Source organism: Portunus trituberculatus, chromosome 43 (genome assembly GCF_017591435.1).
Source record: "Portunus trituberculatus isolate SZX2019 chromosome 43, ASM1759143v1, whole genome shotgun sequence".
Taxonomy (NCBI): Eukaryota; Metazoa; Arthropoda; class Malacostraca; order Decapoda; family Portunidae; genus Portunus; species Portunus trituberculatus.
Window position 1 is genome coordinate 25,371,690 of NC_059297.1, and position 18,907 is coordinate 25,390,596.

Genomic DNA, 18,907 nt, shown 5'->3' on the forward strand with positions numbered 1-18,907 from the left:
TACCATTTAGCTCTTTCATTCTTCTTTTGCACTTGGCGTTTTCTTGCTGCTACATTAGAAGTTAGGTAATATGCCAAAGTACAATTTTATCACCCACTCTCTTTGATTATTCGTAGGTGACTCTCTCTCTCTCTCTCTCTCTCTCTCTCTCTCTCTCTCTCTCTCTCTCTCTCTCCCACCTTCATCAACCACTACCCCTATTACCACCACCACCACCACCACCACTTACAAGGGCGGGTGTGTCCCCTTGACGGTCATGTCCTCCGCCGCTTCACCACCGCCGCCCGGATCAGATATCAGAGTCACTGAACTGCAGACGTGAACAACCTATGCCCGTAACCTCCACAGAGAGCATATGTCTCCAGCTAACCACAGTGGTGAAGCTGCCTCGAGGGACACAAACGTACATGAGGACAGTACTCATTCCCCAAGAATATCATAGTAATAAGAGGAGATTGGGACAGGATCGTTTCTTTGTCGTCTTGTTCTTGAGAGGCAATACGCACCCTCGGTAATAAGGTCACAGTAAGTGTAATCTCAACTCCGCCCTCGTGCTCCACTGCCGCCGCCGCTACCACCGCCACCCCATTGTTGCTGCAAAGCCCGGTGCGTACCATTCAGTGTTCCCGCTATCTTATGAGCTACTGTTTGTTTGGTGAAGCTCTCTCCCATTACTAACTACTAAGGAAGGCTATTATTGCTGCTACTACTACTTTACCTACTCCTACTCCTCCTCCTCCTCCTCCTCCTCCTCCTCCTCCTCCTCCTCCTCCTCCTCCTACTACTACTACTACTACTACTACTACTATAATGATGTAACTTAAGATGTCTCGCTGTATTTTTTTTTTCTTCTTCCTTTTCTTCCTCCTCCTCTTCTTTGCGAGTTTGCCCAAGGTCAGTTTGGGTGCGTGGTACAGCTAATCCTGAACCAAGAGATACAAGTCCTTGTTGGCAACACACACACACACACACACTGATATCAGTATATGCGGGACGTTGCTTTAGGAAGCTTTAACGCAAACTAACAAACATTATACGACGAAGGCACTCATAACAACAAAGGAAGCTACAACACGTCACTGTAAGAGCCCTTTTATGAAACAAATACCATTCCCATCTATACATTTCCATAACCTTCTCTTAACACTCCTTACTGACTCCACTAACAACCTGAATACCGAGTCAATTCTACACACAACACGCACATGAAATCCAGAATCTTCATAATCTACTTTTTAAATCTAGCTCGTTACTCCTTACCTTATCTGGAACAATAACCGTGAAGATCTTGTCCTTGTTCTACCACGCATGCCACTTCAGTACTATCTTGAATAAATCTTCTCTTATTCTACTCCTCACTGACGAATGTAAATCTCAAGGCTTTTGTCGCCTCTCGCAAGGGTTACTACGCATCCCTCGTACGATTTTCATCCTTCTTTGCACGGACTCAATCTGGTGGACCTTCAATCAGACCCTAATATGGGAGCTCTCTTCTACCATCTTTAATTTACTAGTATAATGAATGGTTGAACGGTTACTGCTTGGAAAAAAGTTAATGTTTATATATAACCTTTTTTTTCAGAGTCAGAAAGAGAGAAGAGGAACAGGTATGGTGGGTGAGGCAGTATTCTGTGCCTTTATCAACATCTATACAACAAAAAATATTATCTCGAGCGAAATGAGAACTACCATATTACCAAACATGCACCAGGACGTCACCACCCCCACTACCACCACCACCTTCATCATCAGCACACAAACCTACTGCCTGGGCCACCAACACCTTAATTTGCAACAACCATTAACCAACGCCTCAGCCAAGGATGCTCCTCACACAAAAAGCAGGATATTGCAGTCACACCACGCACCAAAAAATAACCACAAGCATATACTGGCCATCGTTATATTCTCAACCACCATCTATTACCATCACTACACAGGCTATCTTAACATAATTTAACCACAACCCTCCACCATAGGATAAGATAGAATAGGTTAGGTTAGGTTAGGTTAAGTTAGGTCAATGAGCTTAAAACAAGGGGAGACTGGAGATTAAAAAAGTTTCTATACTTATTTTAATGTATATCTATTCTAATCAAACCTATTTGAACCACTACCCTCTGTCATAGGATAGGTTAGGTTGAGTCAATAGGTAAAATCATCTTTTCAAAACTAACTTAACCTAAACGTGCATCATCTAAGCTGATCTAATGTATTTAACCTTTACCTACCATAATATTTTCCTAAACTAACGTCTTGTAACCTAACCTAACATCACCTAACGCATTTAAACCTTACCTACCATAATTTTTCTTAACCTAACCTAACCTCTAATCTAAGCAACTCAACGCAATCAAATTTCAAACCATACCTACCATATTTTTCTTCTAAGCTGACCTACCGTAGTCTCACCTAAACTCATCTACACGCATTCAAACCTGACTAGGCGTAACCTGACCCTATCCAACCTCATCTTACCCATCCCGAAGGTAGCTGAGGTGACTTGACTTCATATGATCCCTCACCACCACCACCACCACCACCACAGACAAACTCACCATAAAACCACATCCCCCTCATCACTACCACCCATCATATACCCTGAGCCACTATCACCACCACCATTACCACCACGTACTATTACCTCACCACCATTCCGCCGCTACATCACTGCCACCATCAGCCGCCGCCACCACTCCCACCGCCTCCAGCGCCGCACTTTCTACGCAAGTATTCCTCTGGCCTCTGCTGCGCCCTGGTAGCGGCTCAGGGACTCTTTAAAGGTTGGCTCCCCGCTTTACCGCCGCTCCTCGCTACTACTATCACCGCCGTACGGAAATACCGCCAACACTAACGCATACCAGTCTCACACCTCTCCCTTCCTTTCGTACTGTTGCTCATATTCAGAAACGCTTTGGTCTTTCACCACGACTATTTTCAAAGGCCACAGAGATGATTAGCGGGGTTTTCAAGAATGTTTCTCCAGTCAATAATGTACAAATCTTGCCATCTGCCTCTAGAAGTGCAAGAACACCTTAAAAACTGGTGTAAATTTAGATAAAGCCTTTTGAAATAGTGGAGGTGACGGACAGGAGTGTTTGGGAATACGAGCCTGTAACGAAAGGGAAGGGTTATCGTTGTTAGGTTCATTTATTGTTCTCTTATGATTTTCTTTTTCTATTTTTCTTTTTTATGAGGCATCGGGTCTGCTGCTGGTATGTTGAGAGGAAATGCCGTCAACACACCTGCTTCACACTTTTCTCTCATTCCTGCGCAATAAGACAAGGAAAATATCTACCCTGTTTCATTAAAATTAATATCTTTGTAAAGGACTAGGTATCTTTCAACTCCCTAAACACCTCAATATACAAATACTAACAGTGTACCTAGTTACTCACGTATTCACTTGTACTTTTAACAGGAATAGAAACATATCGTTGTTATTTGATTTCTTTTAACTATTTTCAAGATGTACGGTATGCTGGTCTCAAGGCACACTGAAATACTGCACCTTTCCTTTTCACTACGGTCGGATAAGCTGCTCTGACGTCACACAAAACAGAGATAACAATAACAAACCTCACTAAACCAACGCAACGAGGATACAAACTTCATGCATTTACTTAGCGCGGTAGACACAAATTTGCTTCGTTAAGGTGCTCGTAAAGTACCGCGCGAGGGGGTAAGTGCATATGTGGTTTCGTTCTTAATATGGCGTTTAAATCACCTTACTTCACAACCACTACTCAATGAACAGCCCATCCCGTTAGGTGAAGCCTGCAGGTAAACATTAAGTCCGTGGTAAGACTCAGCCAAGGTTGTTACACCCTCGCCTGCCTCTCCCACACACACACACACACACACACACGAAGAAAAACATACATCTGAAACTTATATCTTCAATTAAACCCTTTAAACACAATCGCTTTCTTTCCAAACGTGTACTTACCTTTAAAATGCTTAGCCCCAAGGTACGTGTTTACACTCACACTAACTGGTAATGCCCACGAACTGTTCAATGGGGAGAGTAACAGTCACGGCACAACACAAACGCTGCCACGCACATATACACACAACGGGAAGACAGGTGACACTACTCGTGGGTGCCTCTACCTCGGGAGCCGCACTTCTCCCGCCTGCTGGATCGGGAAAACATATCGTACTGGACCTCCACCATGTCCTTGTGGCATGCAATAGTACCTAGAGGAGTAAAAGAGAGAAGGGGGATGATGATGGTACGGACTTTCACATCAAGAATTGCAAAAATGTGTACGTAGCTACTTACCGCATTATCCAGGCAAGGACATCTATCTGGGACTGCACTCTAATGACATTATTGTTTTACCATCTTGAATAAGTTACATAATTACGATGATTTGTGATGCAACGAAACCTTCGTACTTCTGACAAAGATGTCGAATATTACTATTACATCATAATTATAAGATCGAAAGACAACAATAGAAGTCTTGTATAGTATTTTATCTTACCTAATCCTAATTGTTATCATGAGGAATACAATAAAAAAAGTATAAATAAAGACATTTTTTATCTAGACAAGTGAAAGCACTACATACTTTTGTCATTCCCACAAGACTACTTTGTCATATCTCCATTCTTCACTGACAATAAGATACAGTGCTTCCTTTAAAAACACTTGTAGGCAAAGAGAGAGAGAGAGAGAGAGAGAGAGAGAGAGAGAGAGAGAGAGAGTACTGCTAAGAAAGCTTTCGGTTAGGATGACCTGTGGCCGGCGGGGAGGACACCTGCTGAGGCGTGTGCACATAAGCACACACACACACACACACACACTCTCTCTCTCTCTCTCTCTCTCTCTCTCTCTCTCTCTCAAAATTAAATATACAAAGAACTTTCCTAAATATTCTATTGCACTGGAAAAACGATAGTATGAAATAGATTGGTTGTTGTTTTTAATAACTTAAAATTAATAAGTAAAAAGTAGGTAAATAAACAAATAAATAGATTCGAGTCATCGAAGCCAAATTGTAATTTGGCTTCATCTTTGTCTAAATCATGCATAATTTAAGACTTTTTTTTTCTTGAGGTTTTAAACACGTCATGTAAATAGATACCAATTAGATATACGGTTTTCTTAATTGCAGTTTTTCTTTTTTTGCGATAAGAGTTGGGAGGCAGGAGTCAATAGGAGGAGGAGAGGAGTTAGGAGGCCGGAATTGAGAAGAAATGGGTGAGAGGAAACAAACAGGATTTTGAAAGATAGGAATTAAAAAGAAAAGGAAAAGGAAATATAAGGTAGGCATTGAGTGGAAGAAATTACGAGGAAAAAAATAATCATACAGTTAACGAGTAGAATTTCAGAGTAAAAATTAAGAGAGGAAAAAGAGGAAATGAAAAGCAGGCGTTGAAAGGATACAGCTGAGAAATATATATATATATATATATATATATATATATATATATATATATATATATATATATATATATATATATATATATATATATATATATATATATATATATATATATTGCCGTTAAGACGTAGAAATAGGGAGGCAGGAATTAAAAAAAATAATAAATAAAAGCAATAGGGATGAGGAAGTAGAATTTAGTCAAAAGAAAATTACTTGCCAACATGACTAGATTATACATGTATAATCTAGTCATGTTTATAAGGGCTAGATTATACATCAGCTTACCCAAGGCTCTTCGAACTTGAACAGGAAAGCCAATGGTGGTACAAGGACATATTAAGCTTCATTTAAATTCCGGGCGTTGATCTTGGCAGCAGCGCCCTCAGAACACTCCACACTAGCCCAATTAGGAGCGACACATTGAGGGAGGGATGGGTTGCGCAGGGCTTGGCTTCACTCGTGCAACCCTGTGACATCACTCCAGCAGGTATTATGGTTGTCCTATTAACTGCTCGGCTTCATGTTCGATACTGTGCGGGAGTAAAGGTTGTATGCATTGCTAGTCATGTTGGATAGAGAGAACAAGACAGGTTTTATTTATCACATTCTTTTGGGAAACTCTCTTGATCTTGGGCCTTTTTGTTTGAAGGGTTTTTGTTGCCCTTGAATGGCTTTCCCCTCTTACATGAAAAAAGATATTGCAGCAACACACAGAAAACTGATAAAGATTAGAATAAACACATGTAAACGAAATAGAAGAGTAAGTTAACTATTTTCGTCCATACTCTATTCTCAGAAAATATCGTCCATTAGTTGAGTTATAGTTATTTACAGCTCTAATCTATGCATCCAGATACGCAACTACACGTAAGTAAATATAATGATGATGAATATAAGTATAATGTAAATAAATAGGTATACTTTATATGACACTCTAAAACACATTATTCATTACTCTATTCATAACCATGTGCACAACTACTATAGATGTAAACTGAAACACACACACACACACACACACACACACACACACACACACACACACACACACACTAGGTACGTACACATTTACTGTAATCAACCGCCTGCACTGAATCGACCTAAAACCGCCCACTTTATGTAACATTACCCTAAAGGATTCCGTACCTTAGTTTGGCGAGCGCTCACCCATCTTAACCTTGCCCCTTGCTCCTCCACTTCCTCCTCCTCTTCTTCTGTTGGCGGACGAAACATTCACCATGAGAGAGACACGCCGCGGGAAGAGAAAATGAAAAAAAAAAAAAAAAAGCTTTACGTGGTGGGTATGTAAATCGTGTAGCTTTGTATAGATAGCCTGGCTCGGGGAGGGTATGGAGCCGTGCTTAATTAGGACACCTCATTGTTACTGATACATGGAGAGAGAGAGAGAGAGAGAGAGAGAGAGAGAGAGAGAGAGAGAGAGAGAGAGAGAGAGAGAGAGAGAGAGAGAGAGAGAGAGAGAGATGGATAAGATGTGGACTGACAGGAAGTCGATAGAATAGAAAGATAGATAAATAGGTAGGTAGATGGAAAGATAGTCAGATAAATAAACAGGTACGTTAGTGGGTAAGTAGGTAGATATGTAGGTAGACAGATACATAAATAGACAGATAAATAGGTTGATAGATAGATAGATAGATAGATAGATAGGCATGTAGATATATAGGCAGATGAATAGATAGATAGATAGATATGCAGTGAATTAGATACGTAGGTAATTAATCGGAAGAACAAATAGATAGATAAATAGATAGACAAAACAAACAGACAGGCAAACAGACAACTAAACAACCAAACAAACACAATTGCACACATGAACATAAGTAAACAAAAAAAAAAGTATGAAAATAAAGAAATGAGAAACAGAAAACGTAAAAATGAATACTGCACGTAGACTTTGAAGCGATTGAGTGTTCCCATTTCACACGCCCCGCACTTACACTTCGTCTGTCACTGTAACTCACCTTATACGATGCCTGCTGGAGAATAAATACAACGCGTCCTCTGTCCTCCATTAATCGATACTTATAGAAAGATCATATGTTAGTCGTTCTGTGTCACCTCTCCGCGTGTCACTTCATTCCTGTTTGAAATTAACGACTTGCCCACGCGGAAAAATGCTGCAGTGACAGTCATTAGCATAAGAGTAGGTAGTGGATTGAGTTCACCAGAGAGAGAGAGAGAGAGAGAGAGAGAGAGAGAGAGAGAGACGGCGAGAAGGAAACACGAAATAAAAGTACAGGAAAACTTATACGAGGGTACTAATTTACAATCTAAATTTCTGCCGGCAAACTTGAACGAAAATAATATTATTCTTCGCCTGTTCCTTGATTCCTTCAACTACGTAATCTTTTGTGGTCCAGTCAATCAGGTTTTTATTATTTTCTATTTTATTATTTTTTTTCCATGTGCAAACCGCTCCTCTTAAAAGAAAAAGAAATACGTATTCAAAAAAAGATGAGATAGAGAAGGAGAAGGAGAAAGAAAGAAAGACAAGAATATATGTTAATTATATTTTTATCAGTTTCCTTACTCATATTACCTCTATATCTTTTATACAGCTTGTTTTCTTACTCTGAATAATTTCATCTCCATAATTGACTTCTCTTTTATGAACTCTCTCTCTCTCTCTCTCTCTCTCTCTGTCCCACCTATTCCTCTTCGATTTAGAGTTTTGAAAAGTCACATACAGAAGTCTTGTTAGCACGCACGAGGCTGCACACACGACCATCATGCATGAGTGACTGATGGGAACCACACATATGTACTTTCCATCCTATGAATATTGTTGTATCCATCTACTATCTATCTATCTATCTATTTATCTACTATTTATCAATCTTAATGTCTGTCTTTGTCTATCATTGCATCTACCACGATCTATAGTGATTTATAACATCTATAATGAACGTAAAATGTATGAGTTAAAAGACTGTTTATTTAACCTTCTGTCTTTTTGTCTATGTATCCATCATTGAGTTAAAGGAAAACAAAAATCGGTGTCAAATAAGGTAACAGGATTTTGAGTGTGCATCACTACCACCATCGTCACCACCATCACCATTATCACCATTACTCCCGTAGTCTCCATTCAGATGTTACACCTTTCGTATTTACCTACATATTTTAGCTACAAGTACTTTCCCCCACTATGCCTTCGCTTAGGCCTAGTTAACGCTAGAAAGTTGAAGGCATGCTTAAAAAGTAGCGAGATTACTTTGGAGGTTTATAAGTGTATTCATTTTCTATAATACTCGAAAGAAAAATGCTAAAAAAATGTATTGCAATAATGGATTCAGTAGTCCTGCATGGTTACCTTTAATTGTAAAGGTTATGAGGAGGAATGAATAACATGAGACAACACTCCCAGTAAAAGCTCCCGAAGTATGTTTGGCATCTCAAGTGTGTCTGGCAGTGCGGTGTGGCGAGCTGCCAGACGTTTCTCTGCGCTGGAAATCATTGGACTCGACCAATCACGCTACATCTAAACCTGATCTCAAGCTCATCATGTGTACGTGAACAGAAAATTAAGCTTCGCAGTACGCAGAGAAATGCGTTTATTATCTTATACAAAGCTTGAGTATAATTACTAATACGCTAGTAGGACTCTCTCCCTCTCTCTCTCGGAGCGGAGGGCGAGGCCGTGATGGTACTGGTAGTGATGGTGGTAGTGGTGATGGTATGCAACATGATGGCTTGGGCCTTTCACTTGTCCTTTCTCTCGCAGTCTTCTCTTTAGGAATGTCGTTGAACCTTGGCCTATCCTCTCCACACCTTTCCTCACTCAGCCTTTCCTCCTCCTTCCTCCTTCCCCCTTCCCTCCTCCTCCGTCCAAGTAATCAAGAAATGTATTATATTTTCATTATCATCATTGCCATCGCCATCCTCGTTGTGATCGACAGCACCAGCAATATTGCAAGAAACCAATCAGTGAAATCCATTTGGTCTGATTTGATCGATATAGCTTTTATTGCTGTTACATATGATGATGATGATGGATTTATGGTTGTTGTTGTTGTTGTTGTTGTTATTGATGTTTAGTAGAAGTAGTAGTAGTAGTAGTAGTAGTAGTAGTAGGAGGAGGAGGAGGAGGAGGAGGAGGAGGAGGAGGAGGAGGAGGAGGAGGAGGAGGAGGAGGAGGAGGAGGAGGAGGCCGACGATGACTGGTTTACAACCCCACGAAGATAAGAACGAGTAACAGTAACAAAAGCAGTGATAAAGACCACCATATACTCATACTATGGCTAGATATGAACGGGTGTTACAAAAAAGAAAATCACCTCTTGAACAATACATGCTACTACCAGGAAGAGCAGAAGCCAATTAACAAAACGAGTAGTGTTAAGAAGTGACTCAAGGTGCCTTTCACACAATTGCTTCCAAGTAGTAGTAGTAGTAGTAGTAGTAGTAGTAGTAGTAGTAGGTAGCACAATGGACCACATGATCACAAACCACGCATTCGTCACTTCCCAGACTGCATCCCGCTAGGCTAGGCACGTCGAGTCAACAAGAGGCTGCACGTTCCTGGTTCCCCCAACCAAACCACCCCCTAAGAGCACGCTAATCTACAACTCCTTCCTCTCTGCTTCCTCACGCTTGCCACCTGCTTGTTCTCGCGCTCATCACACCTTCTTCTTCACCTCTTCCTCTCATCACGAATCACTGCTACTTATTTTCTTCTCGGCTTCGCATCCTACCACTACCGCATTCCCCTTCCACATACACATCTCCTCTCGTATGTACGCACGCCACCCACCTGTCTTTTTCCACCCCTATCATCAGTGGGTATAGAAATTTGTTTGCGTTTTATCCATCGTGTTTGCTGTACCGTAAGTTGTGAATAGCTGTTGTCATCTTATAAACATCGCGTCTCCTCTGCAAACCAACGTACGCAGAACTGCTTTCTATTTAATTAACTATTAGGTTTTGTGTACGAGACAAAGAATACTTGTTCTTCCTTTATCAACATCTTCGCGAGTACTTTCACTACCTCTCTCTCTCTCTCTCTCTGTGTGTGTGTGTGTGTGTGTCACTTTCACAACCCCACCCCTCTCTTTCCGCCTCCGTACCGCCTTCCCTCCCTTATCGCCCCTGTGTTTGTCTTAGGTCGAAGAGAAAAGGCTACACAGAGGGTGGTTGAGTCTATAGAAGGTATTATAGTGTTCCTGAAACTACCTGCTCATGTTGTCACGCATCTATTGTTTCTCCTCTATAGTACCTTTCTCAGCCCCTTCCCCTCTTAGTTGGTGTGAAGTCAAAGGAAGAGGAGGCTGTGTGAGTTTGGTATGAGAATGAAAACATAAGGAAAAGTATAACAAGTCAGTAATTCGATAGATGCACATATGGTAGTCCCTGTATTATGCATAAATATATACATACCTTTGTCCGCCTTTCACTCGTATCCATTTTTTTTCCTAATCTTCTCTCTTTAGGTTCCTTATTAATTCTGTACTAATAATATGCTACCTGAGTCTATCTTAGTCATCCTCCATCGTGTTATTTATTTATCTACTTATCATTATTATTATTTCTAGAACCAGTTCCTATCTTTTTTTTTCTTAATCTAACCTTATCGAGCTTGAACCCATTACTTCTCACAAACCTGTTACTTCTGGCCCTACCTTGTCATTTGGGATTTCTAGCTAAGAATAATTCGTTTGTTGTCGCTTTTATCGATCCATGTCTGTTTTTGCTTATTGTTTAGAGGTAGATATTTGTCTCTCATTCGACCATTTCGGTTGGTGTGCGTGTATTCTTTCCATTATGTACCAGAGACATATTATGTGCCGGGAAACATATTGCTTCAGAACACCTTCATTGAGGCCATTAGCTGTTGTAGTGTTGTCATAACTATATTGTGGACAGCAACGACAATGATAACTGCAACAGTAACAGTAATAATAATAATAATAATAATAATAATAATAATAATAATAATAATAATAATAATAATAATAACTAATAATAACAATAATAATGATACTACTACTACTAATAATAATAATGATGATGATATAATAATGATAATGATAATGATGATAATAATAATAATGATAATGATGATGATGATGATAATAATTATAATCGTAGTAGTAGTAGTAGTAGTAGTAGTAGTAACGATAATGATAGTAACAAGAATTGATATAACACAAGAATAGTGAAAGGCTATAGCAAAAAGCAATCAGACGACTAATAATAATCATAATAATTATAATAAAAAGAAAACAACAACAACAACAACAACATGAAGAAAAGGATGAAGAAAGAAAAGAAAGAAAAAAAAAAACGAACTGGAAGAGGACAAGACGGAGAAAGGAGGGGTCAAGGACAGTATAGTAGCGGCAGGGGCGTGGCTGATCCCTCCCCTCCTATCCTCTGCTATGGGCCGCGGCGGGGGGTCAACAGGTACAGTACGTCAGACGTCGAGGGAGCTGAGTGGGTCCTGGGGGAAGAGGGACAGCCGCGCCTCGGGCCACTCGTGATGCCTTGCTCGGTACTACTGGGCAGGGTTAAATAGTAAATACTAATAGACCCTGCTACTGGGTACTGGGTAGAGCTTAACGGTTCCATATGAATACAGATGGTAGATACGCATGAGTTACAAATCACAAATAATACACTATAATAGTGCATATTTACAAGAATGTTATCATTAATATTATGTAGGAATCCTTGCCTACAGCTGAACGAAGTAGAGTATAATACAATCATGTGTACTGCAGGCAGGCCTGTATCCATTATTCAAAGAAATTGCACGAATAATATATAAAAAGTTTGTTCATACTGGTCAATAGCAGGCACAGATTTAGTGTTGCCATATCACCATCATTTCTTTGTGCTCTGATTGGCAGATATATGACGTCACAATATATATATATATATATATATATATATATATATATATATATATATATATATATATATATATATATATTAAAACACTCAAAACAAACCCAAAACACACTCAAAACACCATGCAAAACACCTCAAAATGTCCCCCAATACACCTAAAACTCACTAGAAATATCCAGTATACGCTAAAATCACCCTGAACCAAATACACACACAAACCACTTACAACTCTCAAAACTAACCCAAAACACACTCATAAAACCAAACAACAACTCAAAAGGCACCAAAACACATACAACACTCTCTAGAAACATCACTATACACTCAACCCTCGATTTGCCGGACCTCCATTTGCCGGATTTCGGATTTGCCGGACAAGAGTCTGTGGGAAAAAAAAAAAAAAAAAAAAAAAGTCCGGGACAAGTCGATTTCAAACTACCGCACCAGACAAAGTTCGCAAATCGGGCACTATAGATGGCAGCGCGGGCGGACATACACGTCTAGTACTGGACTGTAAACAAGTCTGCCGCGTCACACGAGTGTTGTGCTTACGTGCTTGTCGTGGATACACCTCTTCTTCACAACGATGCCACCCAAAAACCCACCAAAGAAAGTAACCAAGCGTACAGCTAAACCTGTGCACCTTTCTGTGTCGCAAAAACTGGAACTTTTACGTAAAATAGATGGAGGAATGAGTGTTGCCCAAGTCTGCGAGCTGTATGGGGTGAAAAACAGACAGTTTCGGACATAAAAAAGCTAGAGGAAAGTTAGAAAATTATGCAGTTAAATTTGCTGTGTCGGGAAAGGGTGATGCAACTGAAAGCATATGAAAGACCACTTGATTTGGCACACAAGTGATCAGATATCTACCATCAATATATCTACAGTAAGGTAAATGCTAATAAAAAAAACAGTACAGATGTGTGTCGGCGGCATTGGCATGTGTTACGGCCCCACGTGGTGAGATGATGATGATGATGATGGTCGTCGGAGGTTTTGCCTTTGCCTCGGCACCTCCTGTTACTTCTATTCTTCCTGATCCTGCCTTTCTTTTATTTTTCTTTCTCTTGTCTTCCACATCTGGTGCAAAGTCTCTTTCTTCTCCCTCAGTTTTGTTTTTCTGAACAAAAAACGTCTGATTTATTTTCCAACTTCCTGGTACAGCTGGTGCAGGTGCCGAAATGCCGTTAAAGACAACACTATGTTCCCACCGGAAATTTTTGCCGTTAAACACGGGATTCCGGTAAATCGCGTGCCGTTAAAGCGGGGTTCAACCTGTATAGGGTAAAGTCCGGCAAGGGGGTAGACCCCCGGACATTTTCCATTGCCGGACATTTGCCATTCCCGGACAAGCCTTCCCCCCTTTTAGTCCGGCAAATCGAGGGTTGAGTGTACGCCCAAATCACCCCCCCCCCACACACACAGACCATTTAAAACAATCAAAAGTAATATAAAACATTGAAAACACCATGCAACACCTCAAAATGCACCAAGGCACACCTAAAACTCCAAAATCATCCCCACACACCCAAACCACTTACAACACTCAATATCATCCCTACCACACTCAAAAAAGCCATGCAACCCCCCAAAAATCCTCCCAAACACCTAAAACTCACTAAAAACACACAACATACACCCAAATCACCCCCATACACATCCAAAAGATTCCCAACACACCCACACAGCTTAAAACACTCAAAATTATTCAAAAAACACTCAAAACACCACACAACCCTTCAAAATGCTCCCAAAACACACTTAAAACATGCAAATACTGAAACACATCTCAATTCACATACTCAAGTTATGTAAAATATACCTAAAAGGCCTAAAACACACTGAAAACACACAAAATGCACCCAAAAAACATGTTCATAATAACCTACAACAGTACTACTTCTAACGACTTGCATTATAGAGTAGGCAGAAGTCACCTGCCGCCCGGTGGAATACTCCAGGAGAGGTACTTACGGGGATGTAGGCAGTGCTGCAGACTGAGTGATTCCCCGTGTCCTCTCTTCCCAGTTCCCTTTGTGGTCTCATTTATACAATTGAGCAGCTGCAGCCTGCCCTCTAAAGACAACTTCTACTACTTCCTACACTACACTACAACACCTTACACTTTTACACTCTCTTCAAATCAAAATTTAATAATGGCTTCACCACGCCCTGCCTCGGAGTCCCCCTCTGGGGAGGGGACCATAAATGTCCCCAGGTCGGACTGCCCTCTGCTGTCGACCTTGGGTGTCTTGACACTTCATCTAATACTTTCACTATCAATTTCTGCAACATTCGTGGCCTTCGTTCTAATTTTCAATCTGTGGAACACCACCTCTCCTCTACTAAACCTCATCTTCTCTTCCTAACCGAAACACAGTTGTCTGTGACTACTGACAGCAGCCCCTTTTCTGTTCCCTCCTACTTGCTCTATCCTCATTTTCAATCCAAAGCTGGATGTTGCGCATACGTGCGTAACGACACCACTTGCTCTCGTGCCCACAATCTTGAATCTTCAGAATTTTCTACCATCTGGCTAAGACTTCAATGTCACTCTCTAACTAAATTCATCTGTGCTGTATACCTCTCACCTAATTCCTCTGACTATGTAAAATTCTTTGACTATTTGACTTCCAAGGTGGAGCACATCTTATCTCACTTTCCTTTTGCTGAGATCTCCATTTTAGGGATTTCAATGTTCACCACCAGCTTTGGCTTTCATCTTCTTTCACTGACCAACCTGGTGAACAAACCTTCAACTTTGCTATCCTTCATGACCTAGAGCAGCTAGTGCAGTTCCCTACCCGTATTCCTGACCGCCTTGGAGACACGCCCAACATTCTTGATCTTTTCCTAACCTCCAACCCTTCTGCTTACTCTGTTAAACTTTCCTCTCCGTTGGGCTCCTCCGACCACAATCTAATTTCCGTTACCTGTTCTATCACTCCAGTGCAGCCTCAGGACCCGCCTAAGCGGAGGTGCTTCTGGCATTTTAACTCTGCTAAGTGGGAGGAACTAAGGCAGTACTATTCTGATTTCCTTGGGATGATTATTGTTTTCATGTCAGAGATCCTTCTCTTTGTGCCGAGCGCATAACAGAGGTGATTATCTCTGGCATGGAGCTATACATTCCTCATACTTTCTCTAACCCTAAAGCTAAAAAGCCTTGGTTTAACTCTGCTTGTTCTCGTGCTGTCAATGATAGAGAGGCGGCTCACAAACGGTTCCGTAGCCATCCAACTGCTGAAACTCATGCCCTATATATTTCTGCCCGTAATCATGCCAAATCTATTCTCCAACTTACTAAAAACTCTTTCATCAATAGAAAATGTCAAAGTCTTTCCAATTCTAACTCCTCTCGAGATTTCTGGCATCTAGCCAATAATATCTCTAACAACTTTACTTCTTCGTCTTTCCCTCCTTTACTTCATCCAGATGGCTCTACAGCTGTCTCTTCTTTTTCTAAAGCTGAACTCTTCGCTCAAACCTTTGCTACCAACTCAACTTTGGATGATTCTGGGCATATTCCTCCTACTCCTCCACCCTCTGACTACTTCATCCCTAAAATTAAAATTCTTTATAAAGACGTTTTCCTGGCCCTCTCTGGCCTTGATTCTCGGAAGGCTTACGGTCCGGATGGAGTCCCTCCTGTTGTTCTCAAAACTGTGCTTCCGAACTCGCTCACTGCCTGGTCAAACTCTTTCATCTGTGTCTCTACTTCTATTTATCCTTCTTGCTGGAAGTTTGCTCACATTCAACCTGTCCCTAAAAAGGTGACCACTCCAATCCTTCTAACTACCGCCCTATAGCTTTGATTTCCTGCCTTTCTAAAGCCTTTGAGTCTATCCTTAATAGGAAGATAATGAGGCATCTATCAGCTCACAACCTTCTCTCTGATTGCCAGTATGGTTTCCGTAAAGGCAGATCTACTGGTGATCTTCTTACTTTCCTAACTGAATCTTGGTCATCCTCTTTAGGGACTTCGGTGAAACCTTTGCTGTCGGCCTTGACATATCGAAAGCCTTCGATAGAGTCTGGCACAAATCTTTAATTTCTAAACTACCCTCCTACGGATTCTATCCTTCTCTCTGTACCTTCATCTCCAGTTTCCTTTCCGATCGTTCTATTGCTGCTGTAGTAGACGGTCACTGTTCTTCCCTAAAACTATCAACAGTGGTGTTCCACAGGGTTCTGTCCTATCACCCACTCTCTTTCTATTATTCATCAATGATCTCCTAAATCTGACTCAATGCCCTATCCACTCCTATGCTGATGATACCACCTTGCATTATTCAACAGCGTTCAACAGACGCCCAACCCAACAACAATTAAATGACTCAAGGCGAGATGCTATAGGACGCCTAACTTCTGATCTTTCACTTGTTTCTGATTGGGGCAGAGAAAACCTGGTTTTGTTCAATGCCTCAAAAACTCAATTTCTACAACTATCTACTCGACATAACCTTCCAGACAACTATCCTCTCTTCTTCAATAACACTCAACTTCCCTCTCCTCTACATTAAACACACTCGGTCTATCCTTCACTAAAAATCTAAACTGGAAATTTCACATCTCTACTCTTGCTAAATCAGCTTCCAAGAAGTTAGGTGTCCTATGGCGTCTTCGTCCATTTTTCTCTCCTCCCAGCTGCTTGCTCTGTACAAGGGCCTTATCCGCCCGTGTATGGAGTATGGCTCTCATGTCTGGGGGATCCACACACAGCTTTACTAAACAAGGTGGAATCTAAAGCTTTTCGTCTTATCAACTCTTCTCCTCTAACTGACTGTCTTGATTCTTTAAGTCACCGCCGCAATGTTGCATCTTTATCTGTCTTCTACCGCTGTTTTCATGCTGTCTGCTCTTCTGAACTTGCTAACTGCATGCCTTCCCCTCCTGCGGCCTCGCTGCACAAGACTCTCTACTTCTTCTCATCCCTATTCTGTCCATCTTCCTAATGCAAGAGTTAACCAGTATCTTCACTCCTTCATTCCCTACACTGGTAAACTCTGGAACTCTCTACCTGTGTCTGTATTTCCACCTGCCTATGACTTAAACTCTTTCAAAAGAGGAGTGTCAAGACACCTCTTACGTTAACTGGACCCTCCTTTTAGATTTTTTGTTTTTTTCTCTTTCTCCTACTTTCCTCTCAACAGGGCCTGGCAACCAGCGGGATTTTTTTTTTCCAACACTTTGTTTTCCCTTGGCCAGTGCCCTTGTAATGTAAAAAAAAAAAAAAACCAGCCTTAACGATAGTTCCTATCCTAAGTGTGTCATGGACCACACTGTCATTGTTGGCACTAATTAACTATATTACAGATTTATGATAACTTTAGTACTCACTTAAACAGAGACAAGTATGCCAGCAATACTGTTCATTATCTCGCGTGTGTCCGTCTCCCTGGAAAATTGTTTGTCAAGCGGTAAATCAGAAGAACATCAAGGCAGCACTAAAAGAACGGGTGGCAAGTGACGGCATGTACCTGTGCCTCCAGCGGTGCTTCTTTCCATAGTAAATAGATGAACAAGTATGCAGGAGTGGTTGGTCCTCGTGGCTCTACTGGTGTCCTGCTGTAAGCAAGCTCTTGTCTGCTTGCTTTCAGGGAAGATACAGGCCTATTCCTCACTGAGCCTCCCCTAATCTCTCCTCGGGCCTCGATAAGGTGTTGCTATTACACCTGCCATTCGCTGTGGGATTGTGTTATTAACGTAACGCTACCGATGAGTTTTGTGGAGTCCACCCTGGTGTTACTGTGCTGCCTTGCACTGTGCACAAGTGCCAACACGATCATGATCTTTCAGTCCTTATAATACAGTAGTAGTAGTAGTAGTAGTAGTAGTAGTAGTAGTAGTAGTAGTAGTAGTAATAATAATAATGATAATGATGATAATAGTAGCAGCAGCAGCAGCAGCAGCAGCAGCAGCAGTAGTAGTAGTAGTAATAGTAGTAGCAGTAATAACAATAACAACAACAACAACAACAATAATAATAATAATAATAATAATAATAATAATAATAATAATAATAATAATAATAATAATAATCCAGTGACTCCTTGCTACAACACACTCCAACGGGAGAATAAATCTGTCCTCAGAGAGAGAGAGAGAGAGAGAGAGAGAGAGAGAGAGAGAGAGAGAGAGAGAGAGAGAGAGAGAGAGAGAGAGAGAGAGAGAGAGAGAGAGAGAGAGAGAGAGAGAGAGAGAGAGAGAGAGAGAGAGAGAGAGAGAGAGAGAGAGAGAGAGAGAGAGAGAGAGAGAACAAAAAGACTGAAAATTTGATGTTGACATCAAAATGAGGAATGAAGGTAGATGGCAGGGAAAAAAAGATATTAAAGCACATCTGCATATCTAGTGTCAAATACTCAAGACATTCTCCTGAACAAAATAGTACTAGACAAACTGTAAAATGCAAAACTTGCTTTACAGATAGAGATGTACAGATTACTTTAGTAAATGTCAAATGAAACCTAATTTTCTTTTCACTGTTTAAGAAAGTGGATAAGTAACTTGCCTCAGCCAACACTCTCAGCAGTGCGCTCTTGTGAGGTTGCACTGCATTGCTGGCATCACTGGACCCAACAGCCAGGAAATGATTTTGCTTGTTCCAAATTTTGATAATTCATTTGTTTATTTCCTCTAAATTT

The 18,907-nt window shown here is 40.9% G+C and overlaps 1 protein-coding gene and 1 long non-coding RNA gene across 3 annotated transcripts in view; both read right to left on the bottom strand.

The window, feature by feature from the left end:
* Nucleotides 1-4,111, bottom strand: part of LOC123518198 (calpain-C-like) — a 76,139-nt gene extending 72,028 nt beyond the window's left edge. The window contains exon 1 of one of the 2 annotated variants that reach the window (XM_045278900.1): nt 3,950-4,111. The gene's annotated coding sequence lies outside the window, so the exon portion shown is untranslated. The remainder of the gene's footprint in view (nt 1-3,949) is intronic. The other variant, XM_045278899.1, reaches the window with a different exon arrangement.
* Nucleotides 4,112-5,583: 1,472 nt separating this feature from the next.
* LOC123518159 lies at nt 5,584-18,029 on the bottom strand. Its single transcript, XR_006678687.1, has 3 exons — nt 17,744-18,029; nt 6,540-6,607; nt 5,584-5,923 (listed from the first exon to the last, which is right to left on the bottom strand). It is a non-coding gene; the product is annotated as an uncharacterized LOC123518159 (long non-coding RNA).
* Between the last annotated feature and the right edge of the window lie 878 nt (nt 18,030-18,907).